Here is a 14,905-nt window from a genome sequence, read left to right as displayed (position 1 = left end):
AAAAAACACTGAAAATGATTTTAAAATGTTAAAAATTATCAAGTAAATATCTTTTGACATCATTAAAATAGTCAAGTGAATTTAAATGGTTACATTCATTACTCACAGTCCTGTAGGATACTTCTATGAATAATACACCAAAAATCTGCAGTGAATGTCCTTCACTGCTCTGAAAAATCTGTTTGGGGCCTTTCCAAAATCTGAGAATTTTTATGAGAGATTATTGTACATGTGAGCATTGTTTCATGTTAGAAAAGTGGATGAGGATAGCTGCTGTGATTAGTATAAAGCCATCGGTGGGGTGTGATCGGGAATGGAACATGATGATCAGTAGGCTTAGGGTTAAGACTCCATCAGAGGTATATATGCATGGAAGATTAGTGTAGGAAGAGAACCAAGGGTTTGGTAGACCAATAGAAGAATGATTGTTATAACGGTCCAAATTTAATAGCCTAATATAGGAAATGAATGAAAAGATTTGTGAAATCTTGAGGAAGTGTTAGTTACAAAATTACTGCTAACACTTTGTATTCTACAGAAATGGGAATTGAATATGGCTTGACCTAATAGAATTCAAGATTTAGTAACTGACCTATTGTGAAGAATGAGAAAAACAAAGAAGTTAGGATATTGAATACATCATGTCTTCACGACTTAGAGGATAGAGTATAATTGAGTATAAGACCGTTATAATTATAATTGCTGATTATACTTATTAAATTTTTATTATATTGCTATCACCACTTAAGTGTTTTACATGTATTAAATCATTTAATATTCAGAACAACTCCACAAAATGAGTACTGTTTATCCCCATTTCACAGAGGAGGAAACTGAGGTATAGAGACATTAATTCCATGTGAAGTAGAACCAAGGTCATGTGCTACTAAGTTAAAGAGCTTGAATTCAAACCCAGGCAGTCTGACCACAGGGCCCAAAGTCAAGTCTATGTTACAAAAGTTTCTGTATATATACCTCTGCGGTGGCTGTTGTAAATGAGGGAGAAGAGGGGACAGATCGACTTGGTCAACTTGGTTTCATTAGCTATCTTTTCTTTTTATAATGTTAAAGTATTTTTTTAATTTGCAAAAGTAATTCATACTTGTTGAAATCAATACAGAAGATTATAAAGGAAAAAAGTGAAAGTCTCTCCAAGCACACTTCTCAAAGGTAATTTAGTATACATATTTCCAGATGTTTCTTGTGCCTGTAAAATTTCCATTTACATATAAAGACACTCATATATAATTTTATTTTATTTACAGAAATGAAATTATACAGTGCATATTAATTTTCAACATACTTTTTAACTTAATATGCCTTAGACATCTTTCCATATTATTACATAGATATACTTCAATCAGTGCTTGCATTTTACCTTTAGTATGTTTATATTAAATTTCTAAAATCAGTGTTCTTCTATTTTTTTATTTAAAAATAAAATCAATGTTCTTTTACTGAACACTTAGGTTTCTCCAGGTTTTTCCTATTGTAAGCAATTACAGTTATATAAATATAGATGCTATAGATATAGATAGATATAGATATAGATATAGATATAGATATAGATATATACAGATAGATGTTGCTGTTTGTATAGAATGGCACCTTAGAAAAGTAAGGTTACTCGGTCATTGGGTATGCATATTTCAAATGTTTGTAGATGTTGCCAAATAACTATCCCAAATCTCTGCCAATTAACAGTCTCATCAGTAATATATGAAAAAGTATGAACTGCTCCTCACTTTCTCCTTAAGTCTAAGCAAGAATAAGTCCAGATGATCACAATCCGGGAGACAGGTAGAGTCTGCTTCATGAGGAACATTTGAAGAGTATGGGACTATAGAAACTGGAAAAGAGAAAACTCAACTTGATATAATTGTGGTCTGCAAACGTCTGAATGGTAGGGGATATAAGCCTAATAAGAATATCCTCAAAGGACAGAAACTTTAGAGAAGCAGATGTTTGTCTATTCAGTATAAGAGTGCTTTCTAGGGCCGCCTGAGTGGCTCAGTTGGTTAAGCATCCCACTTCGGCTCAGGTCATGATCTCACAGTTTCTGGGTTCGAGCCCCGCTGGCAGCTCAGAGCCTGGAACCTGTTTCAGATTCTGTGTCTCCCCCTCTCTCGGCCGCTCCCCCACTTATGCTCTGCCTCTCCTTGTCCCCCTCTTAAAAATAAACATGAACAAATAAAAAAAAATAGTTCTTTCTAACAGATTTGTCCTGAGATGGAACAGTCTATATCTGAAGAAAGTGTGCTCCCTGTTGCTGAAGAAGTACAAGCAGGGGTTGAAAGGCCACCTGACAGGTATACCAAACTTTGTAAGCAGAATTGGATTACAGAAACTTGTGTAACTTTATTCTGCCCTGAAAGTCTATTAGAAACTACAATTTTTAAAGTGGGAGAGAGAGAAGGGGAAACAAGAGTTCTACTTCCCACCCAGAATTTCACTGAATTTGGGTAAACCTGGGGCTTCGTGTACTGTTGAATCCCTAGGTGATGACAGATTTCCAGAAGGCCAGCAGGCATTTTATATACTGCAGAAAACTTCCAAAAGTTTCTCTTAGATGTTTTCCCAAACCAGCATCATGGGATAATTTATAGGCCAAAGGACTCATCTTTAATGGAGCCAAAAAGTCATTGTGTATACAGAATGGCACTGGGTGACTGGGCCTGATTCTCTAAAGTATAAGTCCAGCTCTGCCATTGGATGGTTAAGCATCTTGCACAAATCCTTTCAATATTATGGGTCTCACTTTTGCCATCTGTACAAATAAGGGATTGGGCTGCATAATCTGTTTCTTCCTAACTCTGATGCTCTATAAAATACCTTTCAGTCATGTGCTCCCTAACCTTTGTTTCTGTGGCATGCTGTCATGACCTCTATAACTCCACCTACTGCTTTGTGTTGAAATTCTGTTTACTCATCCTCCCATTAGGCCATGAAATTCTTGGCTTAACACATGTTCTGATAGGCACTCAGTTCGATGTTTATTGAAATGGACTTGAATTCTTTATGATACCATGTCTATAAGTCTTGGTTTCTGGACAAACTTGAAAATTGATATTACAGAGCCCAAGGGGATTCTACTCTTGAGCTCTACTCTTTTTTCCATTAGCTCCTCATAAATGAGTAAGTGGAGGCAGGAATCAGTAATGAAAAGAGGCAGCAGACTGATAGAGGAATGACTCCTTGCATCCTCTGACGTCATGTTTGCTACTTCTTTTCCCAGCTTCTTTCACCAGTTTGAGCTCAAAGTTCCTTTTTCTTTTCTTAAGCTCCATTGGAATCTGCTGGAATATAATTTCTAAGGATTCTCATTCAGTGTCTCACACTTGGTGAGCCATATTCTTGCCAAAAATATTTATGTCTTCTGTAGAGGTTTATATTTTTGCACCTTTTCCCTTGCTGAAAGAAAAAGAATATTCTCTACCCATTATGTGATTTGGCTCATTCTCTACCCAGCCCAGCATCAGGATTCCTGGTAGGAAGCACAGGCCAAGGCCTGCCCTTTCCCCATCCTCCTTTGAGACACCAGATGTAAAGCAAGTGGTGACAGCAGCACAGTTCCCTGTACTTTGGAATCTGGCTGGAGATAATGACCAGCTGGGGTAGATTTCATTTATATTTAGACTTGTTCCAACCACAAAATTAACAGAATAATAAATAAAGATGGAAGGAGAGATATTAGGGAGCATATTTTGGGGAGAGAAACATTTCATGTCTGTTTACCTTCCAGTTTTGGAGCCTGGCCCATCCTACCTAAATAGTAACCCCCTCCCACATAGTCCTGAATACTGCACAGTGGGAGCGGACAAAAATATATTATGAAAATGTTCAGGCTCTTCCTTTCTGCCTCCACAAAGCTAGAGATCAGGAATTAAACAAACTGAGGGTGTGCCAGAACTATAAGGCTGAGATCAGTCAGCTATAGCCTTCCTTTGCCTGCATAATGGCTATGCCTAGGAGCAAGAAGGGTGTCCCAATGCAGTACTCTGCATGTAGGACACTCCTCTCTATGCCTTCACCTGCAGACTTTTAGACTGTCAGCGCTATGGATTTCAGGATAATTTAATTTGTTTGGGATTTTTTGTTGTTGTTGCTGGTGGTGGTGGTCAGTTGGTTTGTTGGTTTTTAATGAAATCATTCTTCCAAATGAAATCTAACATTTAATTAAATATGAAAGAAAAGGCAGAGCTGCTTTGTAGGAGCAGAGATATGGACACAGCCCACTTTATCAGTCTCCTTTGATTTTGTGAAGTGCCTTATAAAATAATTCATGAGGGTTCCAAGGAAACATATTCATCTAGCACAATTTTCTCATGTTGTAAATGGAAAAACTAAGGCAAAAAGTCAGACTGAAGTTAGTTCATTTCCAGATCTAGAGCCCACACTTCTTGATAAACTAAGGGCCTTTTATGGTTCCATGCTTTATCTTCTTATTAACTTATTCTTAAATTCCTATGGGCTAGAATACTTTTTCCAAAACAACAGGAATGAAAACTGAGGTCCCACTGGTAATTGGTTTTGCAGAGAGCATTAAAGTGATACATTTTGTGATCTATAAAACTCAATAATACAATACCAGATTTCAGAAGCTTGTGAAAAAACTTAATGCATGATGTTAATAGAAAACATATTTGTCTGACTAAAGTGGAAACAATGACTTAGTTATAATTTAATCATCTGTATCACTATGTAAAGGGAGAATGTGTGAATCTGGAAAAGAAGGGATCATTATGGACAGAAAAATACAAGGTATCAGAAAGATCCTAGTTGCCAATATCTATTCAGGAAAATCTAAGCAACCATAAGAATCTCAAGGACATTCAAGTCACTAGAAAATGTGTTCCTAAGAGGTAAAAATGGTTTAAACAAATTATGCCTTAAATTTATCCCTTTTTTTGTCTGGCTCTTTGCTCATTAAATAACCCTCTCATCTACTTAATAATTTGGCTTTCCATAAGGTGAAAGTACTCCCTTGCAGGTTCTTTTCTGTATTTTCTGTCTTTTCTGTCTCCCTTTCACTCTGCGCTCTCACTGGGCAATTATCTCTACTGCCACAGTTTTCACTTCCTCCTATAACTAATGAATCCCAAGTCTCTAGATCTAATTTAGTCCCCTATCCTCAACTCCAAATCTTTTGTCCAATTCTTTTTTACTGTATGCCTCCAAGCTCCACATGACCTTCAAATGCAGTCTGTTAAAAACAGTGGATTAGTTAGGATCCAAACCAGAAGCCCACAGCATGTGCAATGTAGAGTTATTTAAGCCAAGGTTGCTTTTTTTTTTTTTTTTTGCTTGTTTTGTTTTATTTTACAAAGATACTATTTACAAAGGGGTAGATGTAGGGTGTAGGAGAACAACATGGAATTAGGGCAGTATGCCAAATTAGTAGCCCTTGAGCTGTTATCACCCCTAGGGGAGGACTAAGGGAGGGAGCAGTTGCTAGAATCTGGAAGAAGATACAGTTATGTAGAGTAGGCCACCTTGAAAGGAGCAATTTTTTTTCAGTTGAGAGACTCATGCAGCCCCAGGCAAGTTCTCAGAGGGAAAATCAAGGGAATAATAATTATATCTCACTGTTTTTCATTCAGCTTTCTGATAGTGACTCCTGTTGGCTGAAACCTGAAGACATGGCAGCCCCTAAATGAAATTCATCCATGTCAGCCTTTCTGGAATTGGATTTTGAGGAGCAAATAAAATCTATCTGGCATGAATGTATTTTTGTGTATGCACATGTACACATCATACACACACACACACACACACACACACACACACAAACACTATTCTTGCTACCCAACCTACATCAAAAAGACACCATACTGTGGAATGCACACCAGGCCTTGCTTCCTCAAAGGAAGAATGCAGCTCTCCAAAAGGGAGTCCTATAAAACAGCATTTTTATATGATTTAATAAAAAATTTATTAAAAAATGAGGGAGCCTGACTAGCTCAGTTTGTTAAACATCCGACTCTTGATTTCAACTCAGGTCATGATCTCATGGTTTGTAAGTTCAAGCTTCTCATCGTGTTCTGCACTGAGAGTGCAGTTCCTGCTTAGGGTACTCGCTCCCCCTCTCTCTGCCCCTCCCCTGCCCCCCCCTCTCAAAATGAATAAATGAACTTGTAAACAAGTTAAAAAAAAGAAAAATGGACTCTGATTAGATAAGCTTGAAAAATACTGGGTGAAACGAAGTTTAGCAGTGTTCTATACTTTAGGACTTTCAAGACTTTCCATGTAATATTCTTTTTTTTTAAATTTTTTAAAAATTTTTTAACGTTTATTTATTTTTGAGACAGAGAGAGACAGAGCATGAATGGGGGAGGGGCAGAGAGAGAGGGAGACACAGAAACGGAAGCAGGCTCCAGGCTCTGAGCCATCAGCCCAGAGCCCGACGTGGGGCTCGAACTCATGGGCCGCGAGATCGTGACCTGAGCTGAAGTCAGACGCTTAACCAACTGAGCCACCCAGGCGCCCCTTCCATGTAATATTCTAATAAGCTTTATAAATCTCTAAGAGAAACATATATTTAACATTTCAAATAATTCTGTTACTAAATCTCCTTTTACAGAGGATTTCATGGAACTAGTGTTACAAAGAATACACTTTGTGAAATTTTGGACTAATCTAATCCTCCCATTTGATAGATTAAAAAATCATGTTCAGAGAAGAGAATGAGGTTTTTCCTAAGGTTCCAAGGTGGCTCATTGAGAGGGTCAGAACTCAAACTGAGAACACAGGCATCTGTGTTCCACTGTTTTTTGTTTTTGTTTTTGTTTTTGTTTTTTTTTTACAGCATATCACATTGCCTTACTAGCTTAACTTAATGACAGCATATTATATTTATTTTCTATGACTTTACTTAAACCTTTTTGGATTTTATTTCAATTTCTACTTTATACTACCTGTTGGAGTAACAATTACTTAAAATTGCTATTTTTTTGTGTAAAATATCACTTTATTATTTGACTTAAAATGATCTTTTTCAACCTTTAAGGAAGAGGCTCCAAGTTTTCTTATTCTGGATTTTGCAAGCAAAACTATTTCTTCCCTCTTCATTTTTTCATACTGATAGTCTTTGATATTTACTCCCTCTTAGTCTGTCTTTTAATCCCGAAAGCACATAGAATTAGGAGTTAGGAGTGGAAATAAGGTTAAACTCTGCTAATGAGCTGCACAGTAATCTTGAGCAAGGCATATCTGTGGTCCTCAGTTCCTTGACCTGTAAAATTACAGTAACAGGGGCTGACAAATGGTTTGGTAGATGCTGAGATGATGTTTTAGAATCTGTAATTTAGAATTCTTAGTCTTCACATAGTATTCCCAATGTAGCTGCCTCTTACGTTACATAAGAACAAGATGATGATGGGTAGGGGAGGTAGTGTGCTGTTTCTTATTTTTTTCCAATTATGATTAAGGATGAGTAAATTTTACTGATTTCAAACCCATCGTTATATAGGTTTAATTTCAAACCTTTTACTGTGTTGCCTTATATTTACCCATGATAAAACCCATCGTACCATATTCCTACTCTTTCACATAGCCCCTAGAAAGCACCCTGATATTTACCTTTGTAAGGTGGTCATTTTTCTACCTGCAAGAATTATATTTAAGCTTCAATCCCTATTCCACATAATTTATAGGGATATTAAGATGCACTCAGAACAACAGAAGAGTTTCAAGTTTTTAGCTTAAAATGTGAAATGATTTTTCTCCTGATATTTTATTCTGAAATTTTTCAAATATACAGATAATTGGAAAGGTAATGAGTACTCTATCACTTCATCATCATACTTAAAAAAATTATCACAATTTAGTGATGTCATCTAATATATAATCCATATTGAAATTTCCCCAGTTGTCCCCCAAATATATTTTTTCAGTTCTTGATCCAATCAAGGTTCATAAGTGCATGTTTGATGTCTCCCTAGTTTCTTTTAACCTAGAAGAGTTCCCATGATGCCTCCTTTATGATGATATCTTCTTCCTCCAAAAAATTAAAAATATAAATACCATATGACTCATTGATTTCACAACTGTTTACCCAAAGAAAATAAAAACACCAATTCAAAAAGATATATGCATCCCTATGCTTATTGAAACTGTATTTACAATAGCCAACCCAAGTCTATTGGAAGCAACCCAAGTCTCTATCAATAGACAAATGGATAGGGTAGATGAGGTATATATATGCAACAGAATATAATACAACTATAAAAATATGAAATTATGTCATTTGAAATAAGATGGATGAACCTAGTAAGTATTATACTAAGTGAAATAAGTCAGAGAAAAACCACTTTTCTTCTTTTTCTTCTTCTCCTTCTCCTTTCTCATCCTTTTCCTACTCCTCTTCCTCTTTCTGCTCTTCTTCTTCTTCTTCTTCTTCTTCTATTCTTCTTATTATTCTATTCCTCCTCCTCCTCCTCTTATTGTTTCTTATCCTCCTCCTCCTCCCCTTCCCCTTCTCCCTCTTCTTCTTCCTTGTCCTCTTCCTCTTTTTTTCTTCTTCCTTCTTTGTCGTCATCATCATCATCATCATTGTCTTTGTCTTAGTCTTCTGTTTCAAAAAAATTGTAAGCTCCTTAATTTATCATATAAGTTTTAGAATTTGCAACCCAAGTCTCCATCCATAGATAGATGGAAAAAGAAGGTGATATGTGTGTGTGTGTGTGTGTGTGTGTGTGTGTGTGTGTGTATAATATTATCCAGCCATAATTAATAATGGACTGTTGCCATTTGGAACAACATGGATGAATTTAGAGAGTATACTGCTAGGTGAAAAAAGTCAGAGAAGAACAAATACCATATGATTTCACTCATGTATGGAATTTAGGAAACAAAATAAACGAAGGGAAAAAAGAGAAAAAAAACCACACTCTTAAATATAGAGAACAAACTGGTGGTTACCAGAGGAGAGGTGGGTGAGGGGAAGAGTGAAATAAGTGAAGGTGGTTAAGAGTACACTTATCATGGGGTGCCTGGGTGGCGCAGTCAGTTAAGTGTCCGACTTCAGCCACGTCACGATCTCACGGTCCAGGAGTTCGAGCCCCGCGTCAGGCTCTGGGCTGATGGCTGGGAGCCTGGAGCCTGTTTCCGATTCTGTGTCTCCCTCTCTCTCTGTCTCTGCCCCTCCCCCGTTCATGCTCTGTCTCTCTCTGTCCCAAAAATAAATAAAAGTTGAAAAAAAAATTAAAAAAAAAGAGTACACTTATGATGAACACTAAGAATATATAAAATTGTTGAATCACTATATTTACATCTGAATTTAATTAGCACTGTTTGTTAATTGTACTTGAATAAAAATAGCAGTACCTTGCAATGTCTTAAAAGAAGAAAATCCTCCTGAGATATTGAGATTTGATTTGATTGAGATCTGTATATCAATTTGGGAAGAATAGATATCTTAACAACATTGAGTGTTTTAAGCCATTAATGTGATATAGCTCTTCATTTATTATGGCTTTTTAAAACTTATCTCAAAAATATTTTGTAGTTTCTGTGTGCATTTTTTTCAATATATTTTCCTAAAATTTCCCTGAGCACTTAATTTGGGTATTTATTGCAAGTGGTAATGTTTTTAAATATTATTTTCCAGTTGTAGCACATAGAAATACAATTATTTTTTGTATATTGACTTTGTATCCTGTGAACCTGAAGTTACATATCAGTTCTTACAGTTTTTCTGTAGATCCTTATAATTTGTTTGGTGATGATGTCACCTGTGAATAAAGACAGTGTTTTTTTTTTTCTTTTAAACTGTTGAGGCAAAAGCATTTTCTTGCTTTATTGTACTTTTTAGGACCTCTAGAACAATGTTTTATTGGAGTCATGAGAGTGGAAATCCTTGACTTATTACCTATTATGGGAGAAAATCATTCTATATTTAATCATTAAGTATTTAGGTATTTGTAGATACCCTTTATAGGGTTAGTGAAGTTTCTTTACATTCCTAGAATTTTAACCACAACAGTTTTATTTTTTTTATTATGAATGTGTGTTCATTTCACTTACCAAACCATTTATAATGAATAAGTTTTGTGGCGTGACTTTTAAATATCTATTGAAATAATCAAGTGTTTTCCTTTTGGTAGTCTGTTAATATAGTGAATTAAATTGATTTTTAAAACACTTTTATTGAGATGTAATTTATATATATGCCATAAAGACCATCCACATAAAGTAAATAATTCAATAGTGTTTTGTATATTCACAGAGTTTTGGAACAATCACTGCTATATAATTTTAAATATCTTCCTCATGAAAAAGTAAGTTCTGTAAGTAGTGATTTCCTATTAACACCCCCCTCTCCTACTCCAGCAACGAGTAGTATGATTTCTATCTCTATGGATTTGATTCACCTATTTCAGGCATTAAAAAATGTAATCATGCAACATATGGTGTTTTATAACCAGACTGTTTCAAATTACCATTATGATTTCAGAGTTCATTGTAGCATGTATCAGATATTCATTACTTTTACCTCGCTGGTAACCATCAGTTTGTTCTCTTCAGTTAAGTGTCTGTTTCTAAAAAAAAAAAAAGCCACCTGGGTGGCTCAGTCAGTTAAGCATCCCACTTTGGCTCACAGTTCCTCGGTTCAGCCTTGCATCAGGGTCCATGCTAACAGCTGAGAGTCTGGAGCCTGCTTCAGGTTCCGTGTCTTCCTGTCTCTCTGTTCCTTGTTTTGTTTCCTTCTTTAAAACTGCTTATTTATGGGAGAAGCAAAGATGGCAGAACAGCATGGAAGTTTTTTTGCATCACACATCCATGAAATATAGCCAGATCAATGCTAAACCACCCTGTACATGTAAAAAAAAAAAACTTATTTGAGGATTAACACAACAATCTGCATAACCTGAGCCACAGAACTAGGCAGGTACATGGTGTGGAGAGTGAACTGGGGGAGAAAGAAGCCGTGAAGGTCAGAGAGTTGTTTTGGCTTGCAGAGAAAGGACAGATATGGGAGGAGAGTACAGGTAAATCATCCCCCCAAAGAAGCTAGAGAGGATGTAGAAAAGTGGAAAGCACTGCAGGGACTGAACTAAAAAGGAGAAAGAAGAAAGGAGAGGGTTTAAATTCCATTAAGACTCTATAAACAGAGGGAGGGCAGAGTCTGAAACTCTGTAACTAGATACCTGGTGGTGCTCTGGTGAGAAGGGCGAATCCACACGAGTACAGTGAAGTCTGGAGGATCTTCAGGCCACATGGGGAGAGGCAGTTACCCTGCTGGAAGAACATTTGGTAGAATCTGTGTGGCCACCTGATCCCAGCAGACCCCAGAGAGCAACCACATTCACTGGTGCTGGAACAAGGTCGTTAAGAGTGAAACCTGGTACCAGAGGTATGTTGTGATTTTCCACAATCTCTGAAACGCTGATGATACATGATCCCATGGACTTTTTCTGGGGCCGGCTGGCACCCAGATGCAGTCTCTGGGCATTAGCAGCGGGACAGACCCATGGACATTCCTGGGTGAGGCTGGGACACGGCCTTTGCCCAGTGAGACCCTTCCCCAGAGAGTCTGAGTGGGTGAAAGCTGCAGTCCTTCAGAAGTGAAGGGTCAGGAAATACAGCTGATCTGAGATATAGCACAGTAAGGAAGTGCCACCTGGCAATCTGATGACTAGGTCACAGAGTAGAAAAGCGGGGAGTGGACAGAAGCCAGAGACAAAGGATGGGTGCACGATTGCTGATCAGGGAGAGCACAGAGTTAAGGTATTAAAAACTGGGTAGCTGGGTCATGCTATTTTCACCCCTGCCACGTATGCACATACACAACTACATGGACCACAACAATCCACCCCAGTAAGCTAAGCAGCACCATGGAATCATCACACTAAGCCCCGCCAAACACCACAAGTCTCTCCTCCTGCTTAGTTTACGAACTATAAAGTGCTTCATAGATTGACTTCTAGGGGAAAACGATGCAATTTCGATTGTATTTCAGTCTATTTCCTGGTCCATCTATTCAATTTTTTTCCTTCTTTTTTGTTTCTTGTCTTTTTCATGAGTCCAGAAAGAGAAAAAATTATTTTTAATTTTTATGAAAAACATTTTTCTTTAATTTTTATACTATATTTTTACATTTTTTGTAAAAACTTTCAAATTCTATATTACTTCCATCATTTCATATTATTCTATTTCATTGTATTCATTTTGTCAAATTTTCAAACGTTTTCTTTTTTCCATTTTTTCCTGTAATCTATCAAGCTCCTTTCAACAACCATATCAAAACACACCTATGATCTAACATCATTTATTTGATGTTTCTGTATGTGTGTGTGTTGTTTTTAATTTTTAATTTTAATTTATTTTTCTACCTTATTAATGCCTTTTTTCCCTTCAAAATGATGAAATGAAGGAATTTGCCCCAAAAGAAAGAACAGGAAGAAACAGCAGCCAGGGACTTAATCAACACAGATACATGCAAGATGTCTGAATCACAATTTAGAATCACGATAATAAGAATATTAGCTGGAGTCAAAAATAGATTACAATTTCTTTCTGTGGAGATAAAAGAGGTAAAATCTAGTCAGGATGGAATAAAAAATGCTATAACTGAGCTGCAATCTTTAATGGATGCCATCGCAGCAAGAATGGATGAGGCAGAGCAGCGAATAAGAAATATAGAAGACAAACTTATGGAGAATAACGAGGCAGAAAAAAAGAGGCAGACTAAGGCAAAATAGCACGATTTAAGAATTAGATAAATCAGTGATTCATTACAAAGTAACAACATGAGAATCATAGGGGTCCAGGAATATGAAGAGAGAGAAAAAGGGGGAGAAGGGTTATTTGAGCAAATCATAGTGGAAAACTTTCCTAACCTGGCAAAAGACACAGACATCAAAATCCAGGAAGCACAGAGGACTCCCATTAGATTCAACAAAAACCAAGCATCAACAAGGCATAGCATAGTCAAATTCACAAAATGCTCAGTCAAGGAAAGGATCATGAAAGCAGCAAGGGAAAAAAAAGTCCTTAACCCACAAGGGAAGACAGATCAGGTTTGCAGCAAACCTATCCACAAAAACTTGGCAGGCCAGAAAGGAGTGGCAGGATATATTCAATGTGCTGGATCAGAAAAATATGCAGCCAAGAATTCTTTATCCAGCAAGGCTGTCATTCAAAATAGAAGGAGAGTAAGAGTTTCTCAGAAAAAACAAAAATTAAAGGAGTTCCTGAACACTAAAAAAGCCCTGCAAGAAATTTTTAAGGGAACTCTCTGAGGGGAGAAAAGATGGGAAAAAAAGCAACAAAGACTAGAAATGACCAGAGAACACCGCCAGAAACCCCAACTCTATAAGAATTATGCCAATAAACTCATATCTTTCAGTACTCACTTTAAACGTCAATGAACAAAATGCTCCAATCAAAAGACATAGGGTAACAGAATGGATAAGAAAAAAAGATACATACATTCTTCTCCAGTGCACATGGAACATTCTCCAGAATAGACAACATACTGGGAAAGAAATCAGCCCTCAACATGTACAAAAAATTCGAGATAATGCTGTGCATATTTTCAGACCACAATGCAGTGAACCTTGAAATAAACCACAAGAAAAAAACATTGGAAAGGTATCAAATGCTTGGAGACTAAAGATCATCCTATTAAAGAATGAATGGGTGGGATAACCAAGAAATTACAGGAAAGTAAAAAGTACACGGAAGCCAATGAAACTGATAACACCACAGCCCAAAACCTGTGGGACATAGCAAAGGCGGTCATAAGAGGGAAGTATATAGCAATCCAGGCCTTCCTAAAGAAGGAAGCAAGGTCTCAGATACACAACCTAACCTGAAACCTTAGAGAGCTGGAAAAAGACCACCAAATAAACCCCAAACAAGCAGAAGACAGGAAATAATAAAGATTAGAGCAGAAATCAATGCTATCAAAACAAATATATATATATATATATATATATATATATATATATATATATATATATATATATAACATATGAACAAAACCAGAAGCTCGTTGCTTGAAAGAATTAACAAAATTGATAAACCCCTAGCCAGTTTGATCAAAAAGACAAAGGAAAGGACCCAAATAAATAAAATCAAGAATGAAAGAGGAGATATCACAACCAACACAGCAGAAATAAAAACAATAATAATAGAATATTATGGGCAATTATACGCCAATAAAATGGGCAATCTGGAAGAAATGGGCAAATTCCTAGAAACATATACACTACCAAAACTGAGACAGGAAGAAATAGAAAATTTGAACAGACCCATAACTGGTAAAGGAATCAAATTAGTAATCGAAAATCTCCCAAAAAAACATGAGTCAAGAGCAAGATGGCTTTCCAAGGGAAATCTACCAAACATTTCAGGAAGAGTTAACACCTATTCTCTTGAAGATTGTCCAAAAAATAGAAATGGAGGGAACATTTACGCTTTCTATGAAGCCAACATTACCTTGATTCCAAAACCACACAAAACCCCACTAAAAAGTAGAACTATAGACCAATTTCCCTAATGAACATGAATATAAAAATCCTCAACAAGATACTAACCAACAGATCCAACAATATATTCACCATGATGAAGTGGAATTTATACCTGGGATGCAGGGATGGTTCAATATCCACAAAACAATCAATGTGATTCATCACGTCATTAACAGAAAAGACAAGAACCACATGATCCTCTCAATAGATGCAGAGAAAGCATTTGACAAAATACAGCATCCTTTCTTGATAAACCCCTCAAGAAAGTAGGAATAGAAGGATCCTACCTTGATATCATAAAAGCCATATGTAAAAGATACAATGCTAATATCATCCTTAATGGGGAAAATTTGAGAGCTTTCCCCTTAAGGTCAGGAACAAGACAGGGATGTCCACTCTCATCACTGTTATTCAACATAGTATTGGAAGTC

At 36.6% G+C, this 14,905-nt stretch overlaps 1 long non-coding RNA gene across 1 annotated transcript in view; it reads left to right on the top strand.

Annotated features, from left to right (window-relative positions):
* The window catches only part of LOC128311509 (uncharacterized), a 9,725-nt gene extending 4,006 nt beyond the window's left edge, over window positions 1–5,719 (top strand). The window contains exons 2-3 of the long non-coding RNA XR_008289955.1: window positions 2,218–2,309; window positions 5,601–5,719. This is a non-coding gene — a long non-coding RNA (uncharacterized LOC128311509). The remainder of the gene's footprint in view (window positions 1–2,217; window positions 2,310–5,600) is intronic.
* The last annotated feature ends 9,186 nt before the right edge of the window (window positions 5,720–14,905 follow it).

Source organism: Acinonyx jubatus, chromosome X, assembly GCF_027475565.1.
Source record: "Acinonyx jubatus isolate Ajub_Pintada_27869175 chromosome X, VMU_Ajub_asm_v1.0, whole genome shotgun sequence".
NCBI classification, from domain to species: Eukaryota; Metazoa; Chordata; class Mammalia; order Carnivora; family Felidae; genus Acinonyx; species Acinonyx jubatus.
Note: the sequence above shows the minus strand (reverse complement) of the source record. Positions and strands in the feature narration are given on the sequence as shown.